Here is a 14,907-nt window from a genome sequence, read left to right as displayed (position 1 = left end):
TCCCTTTACTCTGAAATCAAAGCTGTCCAAACCTACTCTCCAGTCAGATCACCTGATCACCTGAAACTTGCCTTTCCAATGACAGGCATTTCTATATAAGCAAGGACTCTCAGCACCTAGCATTTTCCTAAAGGAACTATTTCAGCTTTCAAATGCACTTTACATGGGACGCATGTCCTCCCTCTACTCTGGATGCTCTGAAGCCTACTCATCATCCTCCTCACTTTCCTCCCTTAAGTACCCGCAGTTGATGAAATCAGTTCCACTCAGCATTTGCATAAATGAAGCTAGCTCTTTATATTTTGTAATTTAAAAAGTTTGATGAAATTAAATATTACGCTGCCCAAAAGGTCACACTGAGATATCAGTTATCCAACTATCACCATAACTTCAGCTACCACAACTTAGCAGTGCACTACAGTATACACACCACACTTAACTATTTTAAACTAAAACAGAACCAAGTATTGTCAGAGGGTGTATTTTGCTATGTATTATACCTGCTTATACCAGATTCTGCAATACACACACATTTATACTTGGACATCCTCTCAAATTAATTTGGACAGCCTTCTAAAGAGCTGGTAGTCGGTTTGCATACCTTGCAGCCATTAAAAGCTCATACTGTAACCCTCTCTGATCCTTCAAGATAAGCATACTCTTATCACATAGGAATTTGGAGAGAGAAAGTCTTCCTAAGGAACTTATATACCACAAGAAAATATGCCTTTGACTTTGCAAGTAGCAGTTTCCTCCAGGAGGATTTTGTCCATATTGCCCAAATCTGTTATTTTCTACCATTTAGAAAACAGTCTTTTAGGTGCTGAAAACAGAATGCAGGCAAATGTCATGGGAAAAAACCTCAAGCAGATATTAAACCCTACCTGGAACCAAATTCTAAGAATAAAAACAAATGTTAAGCTTTGTGATTCTGTCCTCAAGTAAGACTTACTGGTGGTACATAGTCCTCATCACAGTTGTTCACAAGTCACCTACACTTTTGACTGTAGAGCCTAATAAAATGGGAAGTGGTATGTGCCAGGCTTCCTCCTGAAAAGTATTAACAGTAGGAACAGCACTCCCACTCCAAAGGCTCCAGGATTTGAAGCATGATTTGAGCAACAGTGTCTTATACATTGTGTAAGCTCTGTCTCTATGAAACACCCCATTCATCTAACTGTTCTCATCATTAATTGGAACAACTGGGAGCCGCAAAAAAAATAACTTAGCATATTGGGGACATATGTTTGAAGTAAACCTCATACTTCTTTTATATAACTTAATTAAGATTTGGGAAGTTTAACTTAACAGCATTTGGAAAATATTAAGGCATTCCAGACAAAGCTTACAACAATATGTGCATTTGGCTAACATGTTTTAATATATGACATTACTCAAACATCATGGATATTTAAAAGCGAATGTATACAAACCCTTCAGTAATAACATTAGGTCAGAATTCTCAGCAACTGATATACATGAATTCCAAATTTTCTTACACCTTAAGAGGTTGGCTGAACTCTTCTTTACCTTCTTAATTAAAGTGGAGAATACTTTTTCTGTCCTGGTACTAGTAAATCTTTGACAGGATAAAACCGTGCTGTAGTCTGTTTATGTAAACTAATATGACAAATCCCTTTTGCTAACTGCATTACTTAATCCTGATCCCAAAAAACTAACTTCTTTCCACTCAAATGCCATTAACACTAAAAAAAATTATTTAGTTAGTTAGAACATTGCCTTACCGTGTAAATGCCAATTCTACAAACAGCAAATGAGAGCTGGATACATTCAGACATAGTCTAAAGAAATTAAAATAAAGACATTACCAAGAATGCTATTTATTAAGAATTAGTTTTCTTCCCATCGCTCCCCTCTCCCTTGAAAGAAACACCTGATGGTATATTACTTTATGTTTCTCCTCTAAGGCTGTATTAAACAAGCTGAAAAAAATGCCATATAAATTCAGATTATGCAGATACTTATTACCTTTCATACAGAAGCAGCTGCCAACACCATTGCACTTACTAATTCAGTATCTCATTATAGGCCTCAAATTACCTAATGCTCCCAAAAATGCCTGTACACAACATTAACATTTTGCATGCAAGCTTTCAGACCCATTTATTTTTATCTACTCTAGTTCAAAAACAACCTGCAAGAGACATTTTAATAGAGTAATGTGCTTTTTGGCTTCTTAGTGGACTGTAAAGAGTTTCCACATTTAAATATTTTAGTTCTTCTCTCCCTGTATCATCATTCAAACTCTCCTCCTCTATATACCAAAATAATGCATATAACTTTACGTTGCCACATTTCTGAAGTCATACTGCTTTAGTTTTCTGAGATTTTCACATTCAAAATAGAACTCTCTACTGTCTTGAATATTTTATTTAATCTGCTCTTACAGCTGTGAATATCATATCAAAAGTTTTTACCCTCAACTCGCTCAACTTCCAATCTGTTGTGATGCCACAATTCTATGTCTTCTGCAGTCACCCAGAGGGGCTGAGGATGGACTATGAATTTCTGATGAAACAGATGAAAAATACCTTCTTTAAATAGCATAAGGAAGCCAGAAAATAAATGCAACTCCCCACCACCAATATAAAACCTATTGTAGTTTTGCCATTTTTTATATACGGTCAGGTACAATAAACCAGGCTTACAATTATTTATTCAGAAGAGTAATTGAGAAATTACTTTAAATAATGTATTTGAGAAGGCACTGTAGGCAAAAAGTAAAGCAATCAAGTGGAACATTTTTATTAAATGTTTAACAAGTTCACACATCACCTTCAACATCTTAAAATACATGCAGATGAAGTGCTGGATGCTACAGACTTCAAACAGTATCAATGAAAACTTCTTTCTTCCCTGGCCTTTGCCTTCTGACACCCCCCCCCCCCCAAAAAAAAAAAAAAAACAAACCCACAACCCTGCAATTGAATTACCCATTTAATTAGAATTGTGATTTGAAAAATTAAAAGAGCAGTTCTCATGAATTTTGAGTAATAAAAAAATGCGTAGCAACATTTTTCTTCTGCTGTAACTGTTAAATTTATATTTTAAACAAACAATATTTCGTTTAACTGTCTGAAAGTCAAAAAGCACAGCACAAAAACCTGAAAGCAAACCTCAACAGCATGGTTGATTTTCTTTTCTTACTGGAAGCAATCTAGAATATTATTAAGGCAATGCTGCTTCAAAGTGCCGCTCAAATTGCCTTTTTTTTCCCCAGCTTTCAGAACAAACATCCAATTCTATGACTTGTGCTCCACGTTTCCCACAGAAAAAAAGTCACAGAAAAATAGGAATAGAACTGACTTTGAGAAATCCTATGTTACACAAAGTGGTGGCGTGGGGTTATAAACCGTACCCATACCCCTCCTGACAGTATTAAAAAAAAAAAAAACAAAGGTTCCAGGGATGGATGACTTCCCCAAGCAACCCAGTCCAGTCCTTCACTACCTCCCTACTAGAAAGTTTCCTAATGTTTAACCTGAGTCTGGTGCAATTTAAGCCCATACTTAAACACAGGGTGATACATAGTGATTTGTATTTTCAGTATGGTGACAGATTCTATGTTGATGGCACAGCCAACTTTATATACAAAGTAAAAGATTATTTCAGGTTGCAAGGGAAGTAAATATGTAGCACCAGCAAACCATTACAGTTTCTCAATGTATATAGTTTGCTTTTATTATAGACAACTGCAGCATTATAGATTGTTTTCCTTTTTTAATTTTTGTTCAGTATTTTCGGGCTATACGTTCATGGGAGAACTAAGCCGCAGTTCAAATTCCCCAGCGAGCACCTGTGGACCCTTGCTTCAGTAGAATAAAGCAAGATAGATATGTTTACCTTACTCATCTGTTGCTGGGTTTGCTACTGTTAATATTCTGAAATCAACAAGCTATTACAAGACATGAATCCTAAAATTATCTCCCCTTCCTACTGTCACATACAGTACCAGTGAATGTTTCCCCTATGCATTTCCCAATGAAATATTAAGCTAATCCCTTCCCCAAGCCTCCAAGGTAATGCTTATGTCTATAGCGTTAAAAACCTCATTAATTACAATGCTGTTAAAAAAGCTTATTAATTCCAATGCTGTTATTAGCATCTCTCTTATATTCCCCTCCTCCCCTCCCCCCCAAAAAAAAAATTACATTCCCCCCAATATTATTTCAGTTTAATCACTGAAAAATTGTCAGGAAATGATTTAAATAATTAGTTGTTTAGTGACACTATCCTACAGACTATCACTCTGATCACTGAATTACAATGTATGTCATAATCTGCTGCTACAATGGAGAATTTATTCTTGACACTTGTAATCTTTCATTACTTTGGTTTTGCACCTCATTTTGCACCATACAATTAGGCAACAAAACAATTGTTGGAGAATTTGCATTTCATTTACTTACAGTTTATTGTTGCTTTCTGAAAGGATTTTACATGGTAAGCATGAAAATAAAAGAAAAAAAATAATGTAAAAATATACCTACAAATATTACAAAAGAAAGATACCTTGTTTGATACAATTCTACACAGACTTATTCTTAACAGAAGTCACTTAACATGTCTAAAGTGAGAAACAGAGTCACCATGTCAAATATGTCAAACAACAGAAGCATGCATCTCTGCCAACATGCACCCTTCTGGTTAGGCAAAGGGTCATCTCACAAACATTAATTTTTCCAGCTGGAAACTAAACTCATGGCTAACATACATACTTGCCCAAAACTTTGTTATTTTAATCATGTGTTGTAAAAACCTGACTGCTCATAATGACTTAGAAAGATGTCTGCCTCGCAGCTGTGCAACGTTTCATTCACAACAAGCATTTGTTCTGTCCATTTTTTCAAGCATTCAGCTATCAGTACAAATATCAGTACAAAATAATTTCAGTATTTGGTGTTTAAAACAACAAAAAAACCTCATACAGCTCTGACACAGGCACACATTAGTCTGCAACTGCACAAATTCATTGTTTTAATACCTATATCTTCGGCAAATACTAAATGAAATTCCTACCTATAATATTTACAAGAGAGCAAATTTTGAAGAGATTAATAGAGCATGTTCTGCAACTGATCACTTGAAGTTGAAACCACCAAGTTGAAAGCACTAGTCTCAAGAAAGTGCTGGTGGGCAAAAGGCAGGGAGGGATCCTAATCAGCTTCTCGGAAAAGACACAAAAGGCTCGACACCTGTCAGAACTGCAGGAGCTGGTATCCTCAATTCCGCCAACCAACAGAAATACTCACCTTGACCTCAGCTTGCTTTGCCATAATCCTAAAGAAATCACAGCACTAAGTATAGTTCCAAGGCCACAAAACCAGAAAGCCATATGAGAAAAGCAAGTTGTTGGGTTTTTTTCTGATGATATGTTTCTTTAGTAAAACAAAAATTAAGATGCCCTCCTGCTCATTTCTAAAGAAGTCGTCCACTCCAGTAATCACTTGGAATTAATGGGCCTTCCAGGCAAAAAGCTTTTCCGCCTCCATTCTTATCTGCATCTTTTTCAGTGCATAAGAAATGTGAAAATTAGCAATACAAGTGTAAACAATATGCAGATTTTAAGGTACCTAAATGCATGGACCCCGAAAGAAATTCTCAGCGGTTATGTGTTTTAAAGAACTTGTAGGTACCCAAAAGCACACACAGCTACGCTGCAGTACAGGTAGCAGGAACTTTGACCAGAACTGCTGTTTGCTAAGCTTCCGTACTGAACTCCAAGTATTAACCTGAAGGCTCCTCTTTCCGCACAAGATGTCACAGCCCTCTAGCACATTGCATTAATAACAGTTTTAATTTAAACTCTCCAAATTCTTTTTTAATACAGTTCTCAGAGATAAAAGACACACAAAATATTTTCATATTCTCCTTTAATGCTGAATAATTAGATTTTTAAAATACCGACCTTCTTGTATATAATCATTAGGAAAAAAAATCTGAGATTAGAGACTAGAAGAAACTTGATGCTGATGGAAAGGCAATGATATGTGAACAGGAAACAGGATTGGATCCAAGAACTCTCTTGTCTTCATAAAAAGTAATCAAGTGAATGCACCAGAGAACAATGCTCTCCCCTCTTTTAGGCGATATTCTCACTAGAACAGTTTTCCATGACTGTTTCCAGAACTTCAATGGTTCAGACAGTGAAAGATGCAGATTAGCCAACACAAAATGAATAGCTGCAAGAACAGCATAGACATTTCTCAAGAATTCTAGACCTTTTCTCCAGTCTTGCTGAAAACTGAAATTATGCAAGTTTCTAGGCAAGAATAAAGCACTGAGAGAAGAGATCACTCACTGTAGAGTGCATCATCACTCTGCACTCTACACAGGCTGTCAATTCAGTTTCAGGTTCACTCAGTGTTGCAGGCCTTACATATAAAGTCATAAATTGGTTAGGATACAAATGTTGTAAGGCAAATAGCCTCTGCTCATATGTCAAGGGAGCACCTCCAAGCAGAAGGAACCCTTTAGCTACATGTCCCTGGAGCAGATTAAGTGTCTTCATAAATCCCTCTGAATTAAAAAGTCTCACCTCCTGTGCAGTCAACATAATTCTGCTTACACTGGGGAGCGCTCCTGGACACGATCCAGAATATCTCCATTTTCTAACCACAGTTTCCTGTTCTGGAACTAGATCTAGCTCTCCCCTCAATGAGGAGGGATGGAGGTGTTTAGCACACAGCATAAGCACCAGGACATACAGGGAATCATACCTCATGGACACGTCCTCAGGTTCCAGCAATCACAGATTCAGGATCTCCACAAGCCTATCGTCGCCTCTGAACATCACGTTTAATACCCCGCCCCAATGGACCTGTCTTCCAAGAAACTGTACAAACTCACAGTCTACTCATTTTGGCCTCCTTAATGTTACTGCACAAGTGAAACCCAGAATTCAACTATACTCGTGTGAAAAAGCAGTTCCTGGATTGTAACTGTTGTCAAGTTCTTCTATTGGGAGAAATGACTTACTGCCTATTTACCCTCTCTTCATGATTTCAAAGATGTCTATAATATTGCCTCCCCACACCATTCAGCTGTCTCTTCTTCAGTCTGAAGGGCTGTAACTATTGTTACAGCCTCCTTGTATGGAAGCAATTGTTTTCGTTCAATTACCGTGTCATCCTTCTCTGTATCTTCTTTGGTTTTACAATACTCTTTCTGACATGATGCAACCAGAAATGTACCATTTAAGACAACAGCAAACCTTGCATTTAAGCGGTGTAAAAATGAGATTTTTCCTTCTTTTTCCTTCTTAATGCTCTAAACTTGCTGACAGGTATCCGGGTTGAGATGACATTTTAAACAAGGATCCTCTTTGCCTTCCCTGTTTCACTGATGGTATTTTAGGGCCTATCCATGCATCTGTACTGTCATGTGACTTCTACTATAAATGTATGTAACTTTGCATTTATCAACACTGACTTTCATCTGCCCTGTTGTTACCAATATCAAAAGAGGTACTATGATTTCTTCCCCAGGTTCAATATACACTCTTAATATTTGTCTCTGCATCAGCCCTTCCAAAGCATATGCAGTTTATTCAGCTAAACACAAACATGAAATTCCCTTGTAATCTCTGCATTCTCTTCTCCCTCTTATTCACTGCCAGAGCCGCGCTATCAATGCTCATTTATGAAACTTACTATTGACAGTTTACAGAATGATTACTTCATTTTTAATTGCTTCAAAGTTTTTCATCTCCATTAGAGGAAAAATCATATAAAGGAAGACTAGGCAGTAGTTGCTGTAAAAGCTAATAAAAACATAGAAAACATGTTTCTTCCATCCAAAATCTCAAAGTCATAACAAGAAAAAAAAAAACAGATCTGCAAACTCACTTCCCCCATATCAACAGTTCCCACTGGCTCTTGGACGCCATCTTGCTTCCCCAGACTCTCCAATGCCAAAAGCTAATGTGGTCCTGTGAACAAATTTTTCTTCTACTGCTCCACCAAAACATACACCATAACAAAAAAAGCATTGTTCAAAGATTCATGTTCTTCCTGCTGTTTGTCCTTATAAGCAACAAAGCTGTAGGGGAGGACTGCACCTAAACATAAGGCTTGTCAGCTAGACTTCCTGCTTTGCGTCTCTTCCTCAGACAGCAGGAAGCTACTTATATCCTCATTTTGACAACTAATATAGTCACCTTACCAGGCTGCCAGTGAGACAAAAGAAAAGTTCTGTACTCTGAAGAGCTCCAGCATGAGATGAGCCAACCTCTTATTCAATTGCAAATACCCTATTTATGTCCCCAAGGACTTTTCAAGTCAGACAGTTTGCACTTCAGAAAGCTATGCTGCATACACAGTGAAAAAAAGCAAAACCAACATACTGCAGAGTATTATGAGCAAAAACCCAAATGATCACAAGATTTTCAGTACTGCATATGTTTTTTTCCTTACAGCTGTACAGCTGTTTGGGCTCATATTTGTGCTTTTAAGTTTGAAACTAAAAATGCTTCTTTTGTTAATGGAAAGCTGATATACTCACATAATCACAAAACTTCAGAATGCAGACTTTAAGAGAATAAACATCACAAGCTGGCAGTATTAAAAAATATGAGCTGATGATATTGACGGCAAGCCAAAAATGGTAACCAACATGCTGTATTAGGAGGAATATTCTGTCCTTACTAAATGCAGATTTTTTCATTTATTAAAAGCTTGCATTTCTAACCTTCTGTGAAATTTGTCACTGTGCTGCCTCAAGCTTGGAGCTCTGACTGAAGAATTCAAAAGCAGCACACTGCAGAGCAACATGGGGCCCAACCCATATTCGACCTGGAAGTAATTCACAAGTACACTATAGGGCTATTCGTAACAAAACCAGACTAGCACATTTTCAGAAACTGGGACACATTTTTTGATGTAATAACATCTACCACTCTAATGCAATCCTCATCACGGAAAAGGCAAAATGGTAAAGTGATTTGATTTTAAACGTGCTAATTCACTTGTTTCTTCAGTGTGTGTATCTGAAGAGAATGAAATTTCTGGCACTGCAATACTCCTGTGACTTCACAGAATCTTGTGCTGGAAATTATAATCACATTAAGGCATTCTTTTGTGTTCCCAAGGAAGCTGTATCAAGTTTCACTGTTTATAACAACCACCTTTCAATCAAAAGGTTACCTGGGGAATTCAGTAATGCTTCCTATTGCAGGATAAGCAAATACAGCATTTGACTTTTACCTTTTACAAAGGAATTCTACACTTCTGCTCGCTGATCTATCTTCAGCCAGGTAATTCCCAGTGAGTTAAGTCACCAATATTTTATTGCCCTTTCTATATGGCTGATTACATCTTTCATTCAGCAAAAACTGTTTGCAATACTAGCTATGTAGATTCTACCAATCTGTTGGCAGGAGGATCTGTTTTCCAGAGCACCTCTCTTCCAGCCCTTCAGCCAGACAGGTTCTTGAATTCCCAAACTTATTTAAATCAGAAGCGTACTCATTCAGGGGAGGCTGGCTCCCAGAACTGATTCCATTTGCCATTCACAGTTGATTTAGGTCCAAATATTATGCTTCATAGAGCTGAAATACCAACAGGAACCTAGCCGCAACAACTTCCTTGGGTGAGGGTCTCAAAAAATTGTTTTGCGTTTCTTCCTACACTGCTATGCTGATCCAGAAAGAAATAAGAAGCAGCAGCACTCTCACTTCCAGATTAAGTGACCCTGGCTATGTATATAATAGCAAGTAGCGCAGCATAGCAAGAGCTGGTGCTGAAGACCAAGTATTCATACTATGTACTTCAGGCGTTTTATGTCAGACTAGTTCTGATCCGGTCCTGTGGACTGAAAACCCATTAATTAAGTGCATCTTCCAATCTGGTTTCATCTGAAAAATATCAAGTTCATGAGATCTGTGATCACTCTGAAATGCAGACCTACATACACTAAGTAGTGGTGACTAAGATTCACTTCAAAAATTCACATCTGATCCAAACACTAATACAGTTGCATGCACCCTGTAGACTAGTTATCTTACACCTGTTAGTTGCCTTCTTTCCTATGTTCAGCTATATCTTTATCTTGAAACAACTGTCAGACCCCCATCCTTGTGCCTAATCAGCTTCCCAAACTGAGGTAGGGATGGTGTCTTAAGGTATAAGCCACTGTGCTCTACAGAGGGTGTAAAATGTCAAGGATGTTATAGCTGATAGATGAGTCAACAGACAGCCCCAATAATCCTTATAGTTACATGACAAAAGACATTCATATGATGAGAGGAATGTTTAGCAAATGGTAAGAGGGTAAGGCTACATAGACCTTTGTTGCTCATGTTGCAGGTGATATATCAAACACCTGTATGTGCCCCAGAGAAAAAATCCATCCAGAGTTCCTAGTATGGACCTTCCCCATCTTTCCTTAATCAAAGAACAGCAGCTACTGGTTTGCAAAGTTTCAGTGAAGTAAGACTCTAACCTTCAAACAGATGCGTCCATAATGCCATTTGTAGTATAAGAAAGAATGTTTTCTATGGCCTGCAGATACCAAACAATGTAACAGGCAACAGCAATGGAAAGACAGGATCTGAAGTAGATCAGAACCATTAAGTGATCATGATCTATCCTGTATTACCATTTCTCAAATCAAACCTGTCCAATTAAATTAAAGGGTCCAACTAAATAAAAGGGAAGGTCTTAAAGGTAAGCTGTCCAAGAAAGAAAAGTTGCTCAGAAACATTTTTTTTTTTCTTTTAATATCCCCTAATGTTTTTAAGAACACCACAGCTTGGTATATGCAGCTTTCCCCAGTCAAGAAAGACTTTGCCTGAATGCTAACTACCCAGAGCTTGAGGTCAAGACTGTTCAGAAACCAAGAAACTCTGAAGTCTATTCAGAAGGCCTATTCATCTAAAATTTGAAAATTTAGTTCAATTTACTCAAAAACTACCTAAATTTTAGCTTCTGTGTACATACATGCAGAAGCAAAATACTTCATAACAGCTAATAAATATACAAAGAACTGAAAAAATCCAAACTTATTATAGTTAAAAAAACCAAACCCAAACAAAGCAACAAGGATTCTACCACCCTAAGAGTGTACACTCTCTTGACTTTGCAATACTCAAGTTCATGCTTAACTTTTAAGGGAAAAAAAAAAACAAACAGAAAAAAAAGATCACTGAAGTTGATGTGGTTTTTCATGCAAAAAGCGTTATCTTCCATTTCAGGTTGGAATATACTCTTCATTGCCTGCCCAAGAAAACATTCTGATATGCAACTAAGATACTATATAGTATAGGGTACAATTTAAGGATAAGCGATCATATTAAAAATGCTAAATATACAAAATTAAACAAGTTATCAAATTTATCTTACAAACGCTCAGGGCCATATAAGAACTCTTTTTTTTGTGGTCATACTGATTTAAATTTCTACATCATCCTCTAAAGTAGCTTTTAAAAGCTTTACACAGATCAGGCTGATACTGCAACTGTTCGGTGTAAGATCCTTATCTAGTGCAGAGGATGCCACTTGAATAAGTGTATTGTGGAAGTCTACTCAGCAGCTTAAAATTTGCATTGCAAGTATCACATATGAAAAACTGAAGCATTGCTATCATCTCCCCACAAGTTCTCCAAGCAAAAATTGTAAGATTGGTCACATGCCAGGCTTTTCACAAGATCCATCATGCCGTAATTTCTTAAATTAAGCATAGTCTACTGAACATAGGCCAGCCAACACAAGTCTGTGGATGCACTATAATCCTTCCAGACACAATGCAGCAAGAACGAAGCAGAAGGTTGCAGATACACCACAGGATTACATAGTCACAAAAACCTACAAATCTACATTGATGCAGCTGTATTCACATAGTATGTGTTGAAGGAATTAACTTCAATACGAGGAGAATAAACTGTATAAGTAAAAGGTGCCTCTAAATGAGTGAAGATGGATTCTTTTCTAGAGGCTTAACCTGGTTTAGCTATGTTGATTAAAAAAAAAGAAAAACAAAAACCACAAAAAACCACACCACTCGTAACACTGTAATTATATCAATACAAAAATAAAAAAGGCACCAGGCTCAAGAGCCTCTTCTAGCTATTAAAGATAGAGGGGCTAATGCTAGTCTTCTGTTACAACGCAAAACCATACCAGAGCACCACAGAAGATACTCTTCTAATACTTGGCTTTGAGCAGGTTTTGAACATTTTCAGTAACCTGCTGATATTAGCAGGTCCTGCAGATGTTCAGTGTTTCTTGGGATCAGCTCCTTAAAGGAGGAGAAAAATCTCCATCAATGTAGGCCCTATCCAGGAAAAATCAGGAAAAGAACCTTCCTATGCAAGTCTGGGAAGAGTTAGCTGAGATTTGACTCCTTGCCGAGAGGGAATGACTCCCGAGTCCATGTTGCAGCAAACCTGATCTCAGTTATCCTAGCCTCCTTCCACTAAACTCCCTCATTCAGCCCCACTGCTAACCAAAACTTTCTTTAACGCTGACAAGGGACTACTGCAGCCAGAAACAACTGCATCCTTTGCTCTGCTGTCTGCTTCATACTAAAGGCAGAGGTGAAAATCTCACTGCCTGCAGGCTGCAACACAGGCACTCAACGTGAGGAACCAGCAAAGGGACCTTCTGCTTAAGATTTGAAGCCCACATAGGTGCAAGATCCCAACATAAATGCATAGAACACAAAATTCCTTAACATGTACAGCTTTTTGCTACTACTGTTATGATAACACGGAGGTGGTTGTTCTACATCTATAGGTTAATGTCCATACTATAACTGCAGGTCTTGCATAAATAAAGAGTAGGCCCATCTTTACGCTAGGGCAGACTATGGCAATAGCTTGGTCCTCCAGGCTGAAAGTGGGTTGTAGACAACCAGTTGCCTAACTCATCACCATCAATTCTTTTTGTCAGGTGCTTGAACCCACTTATCTATTACCAACGGGTATTACTATGGAGAAGAGCCATTCCATTTACCACCATTAACAGAGAAAGGCAAAGCAGGACCAACCTCCTGCATTTGGTGAAGACGAGGACTGGAAGGGGAAGTCCTCTGCACAAATGCACAAAAAAAAATTTGCACTGCCAAACAGAATTTGTTTTCTTTCCAAGTTATACACAGATGCAAAAAATGAAAAACTTTCCTGGTTTTTTCTCCTCTGGTTTAAAAGAGTTGATGACAGTTGCAACAGGTATTCCAAAGATCAAGGGACTCCTACTGTACAAGAATTATGGTAACTCCAGCAACACATGTTGTTCAGTGATAGATGAAGGCATCTTGGATTGTCCCACAGCATCAGTGGGCCAGCACCCTGTTTAAACTATTATCCCCAACCCCTGGCTTTCACCACCTATAAAAAATAACTTGGCTGATCTGCAACAAATTCTATATCAGAAGAACCCTGTATGTTTCATATGGTACTACAACATGCACTGTGAGACTGAGGAGACCTTGAGAAAGTCTGTCTTCAGAGATACTCCCTGATATAACAGAAACTTTAAGCAAAAAATTGCATGAACACTGAGGATATCATTATCCTGAGGATTCACTTTTTTTAGAGATAGCACCGAAGAAGGCTACGCAACAGAAAAGAGGAAAAGGATCAACAGGAGAAAAAGACTAAGAGAAAAAAAAAACGTAGAGCTATTTAATCCCCTCCTCCCTTCAGTTAATACAAAAACATGCTCTCAGTTTCCAAGGCTTATTAAATTTACTGTTCTCGGAGCAGTTGTCCTTCCACACAACAGCCTGTAGCAGTCACAAAGGTTAACACAAGCATTTCGAAAAGTACAGGATGGCCAGTTTCACCTGGATGTAAGTTTATAAAGGAAAAAAGATCTAAGAAACAGCTCCAGGCCCTCAAGGAGGTACAAGGCTGCACTTGGCACATAGCAAGTTCACTATCAGTATTTCATTAACTAGGTTCTTAAAGAGAAGTTTACCTACCATTTCTGCCGCACAGGACTCATTTTCTATTCTCTCTCTCTTATTTGAATTCAGGAAGGAAAGCGTAAAACATTTTTTTTGGTATAAAGCTGAAAACCCAAAAATAAATCTGAGCTGCATGGACACAAGAATAATATTTAAGTAAATATTTAATATATTTCTAATTTAGTTAATTTCATCATCAGAGAAGGAAAAGTCAGCCACTGCATGCAGCTCTCATCTTAATACGGCAAATCTTCAAATCAATTCACTAAAAAGAGCATCTCCTGAGATTTTGTTGACTGGTTGACAAACGTCTCTCAAAAGCCTGCACCCATGCGCATCTCATGTGAAGACACCAGAAAGGCTGAGTCAAGTTTCTGACTCCAAATATTTCCCAACTGGCCGCACCAGACACCAACAGCAAACAGGGGTGGCCAGAAGAGCCCTACTCCTTATTGCCCCCGCTGACTCTTCGCAGCACTTCACAACGAAGGAGGGGGCACAGTTTATAGGACAGCGCTCAAAGCAACAGAATTTGAGTTTTGATGGGATGGGCCCATTACGCTCTCCCACTGTTATGCTGAAAAGACCAGGTAAGCAGGCACCGTACCAAAATAAAGTCACCAGCTCATTACCTGGCTGCGCCAAGCGTTAACTTGATGAGTATACGCCGGCGAGTCTGAACCCCAACCACGACCCCAGCCGAAAGTGCGCACCAGCGATACGATCTCTCCCAGGCAAATAAAGCCAATATTCATTAAAGAGCAATAAACGTTACCCCTGAATACCAGCTGCCTGGGCGCAGGGCTGATCCCGCCCAGGGTGACAATTTAGTTCATTCAAGCGTACCCTAAGCTCATGCATTTAGGAAAAAAACAGCGACCCGGGTCACGGCTTTAGCAATCTAATAGCGGCCAAATGAGCGGGGCCGCCGCACGCTTCAGCGGAACCCTGCCGGTCTACCGCCCTTTAACAGCCCCGCGG

The sequence above is a fragment of the Pygoscelis adeliae genome, unplaced genomic scaffold, assembly GCF_000699105.1.
Source record: "Pygoscelis adeliae isolate BGI_AS28 unplaced genomic scaffold, ASM69910v1 Scaffold116, whole genome shotgun sequence".
In the NCBI taxonomy this organism is placed as follows: domain Eukaryota; kingdom Metazoa; phylum Chordata; class Aves; order Sphenisciformes; family Spheniscidae; genus Pygoscelis; species Pygoscelis adeliae.
The sequence above is the reverse complement of the archived record's forward strand: the minus strand, read 5'-3'. Positions refer to the sequence as shown.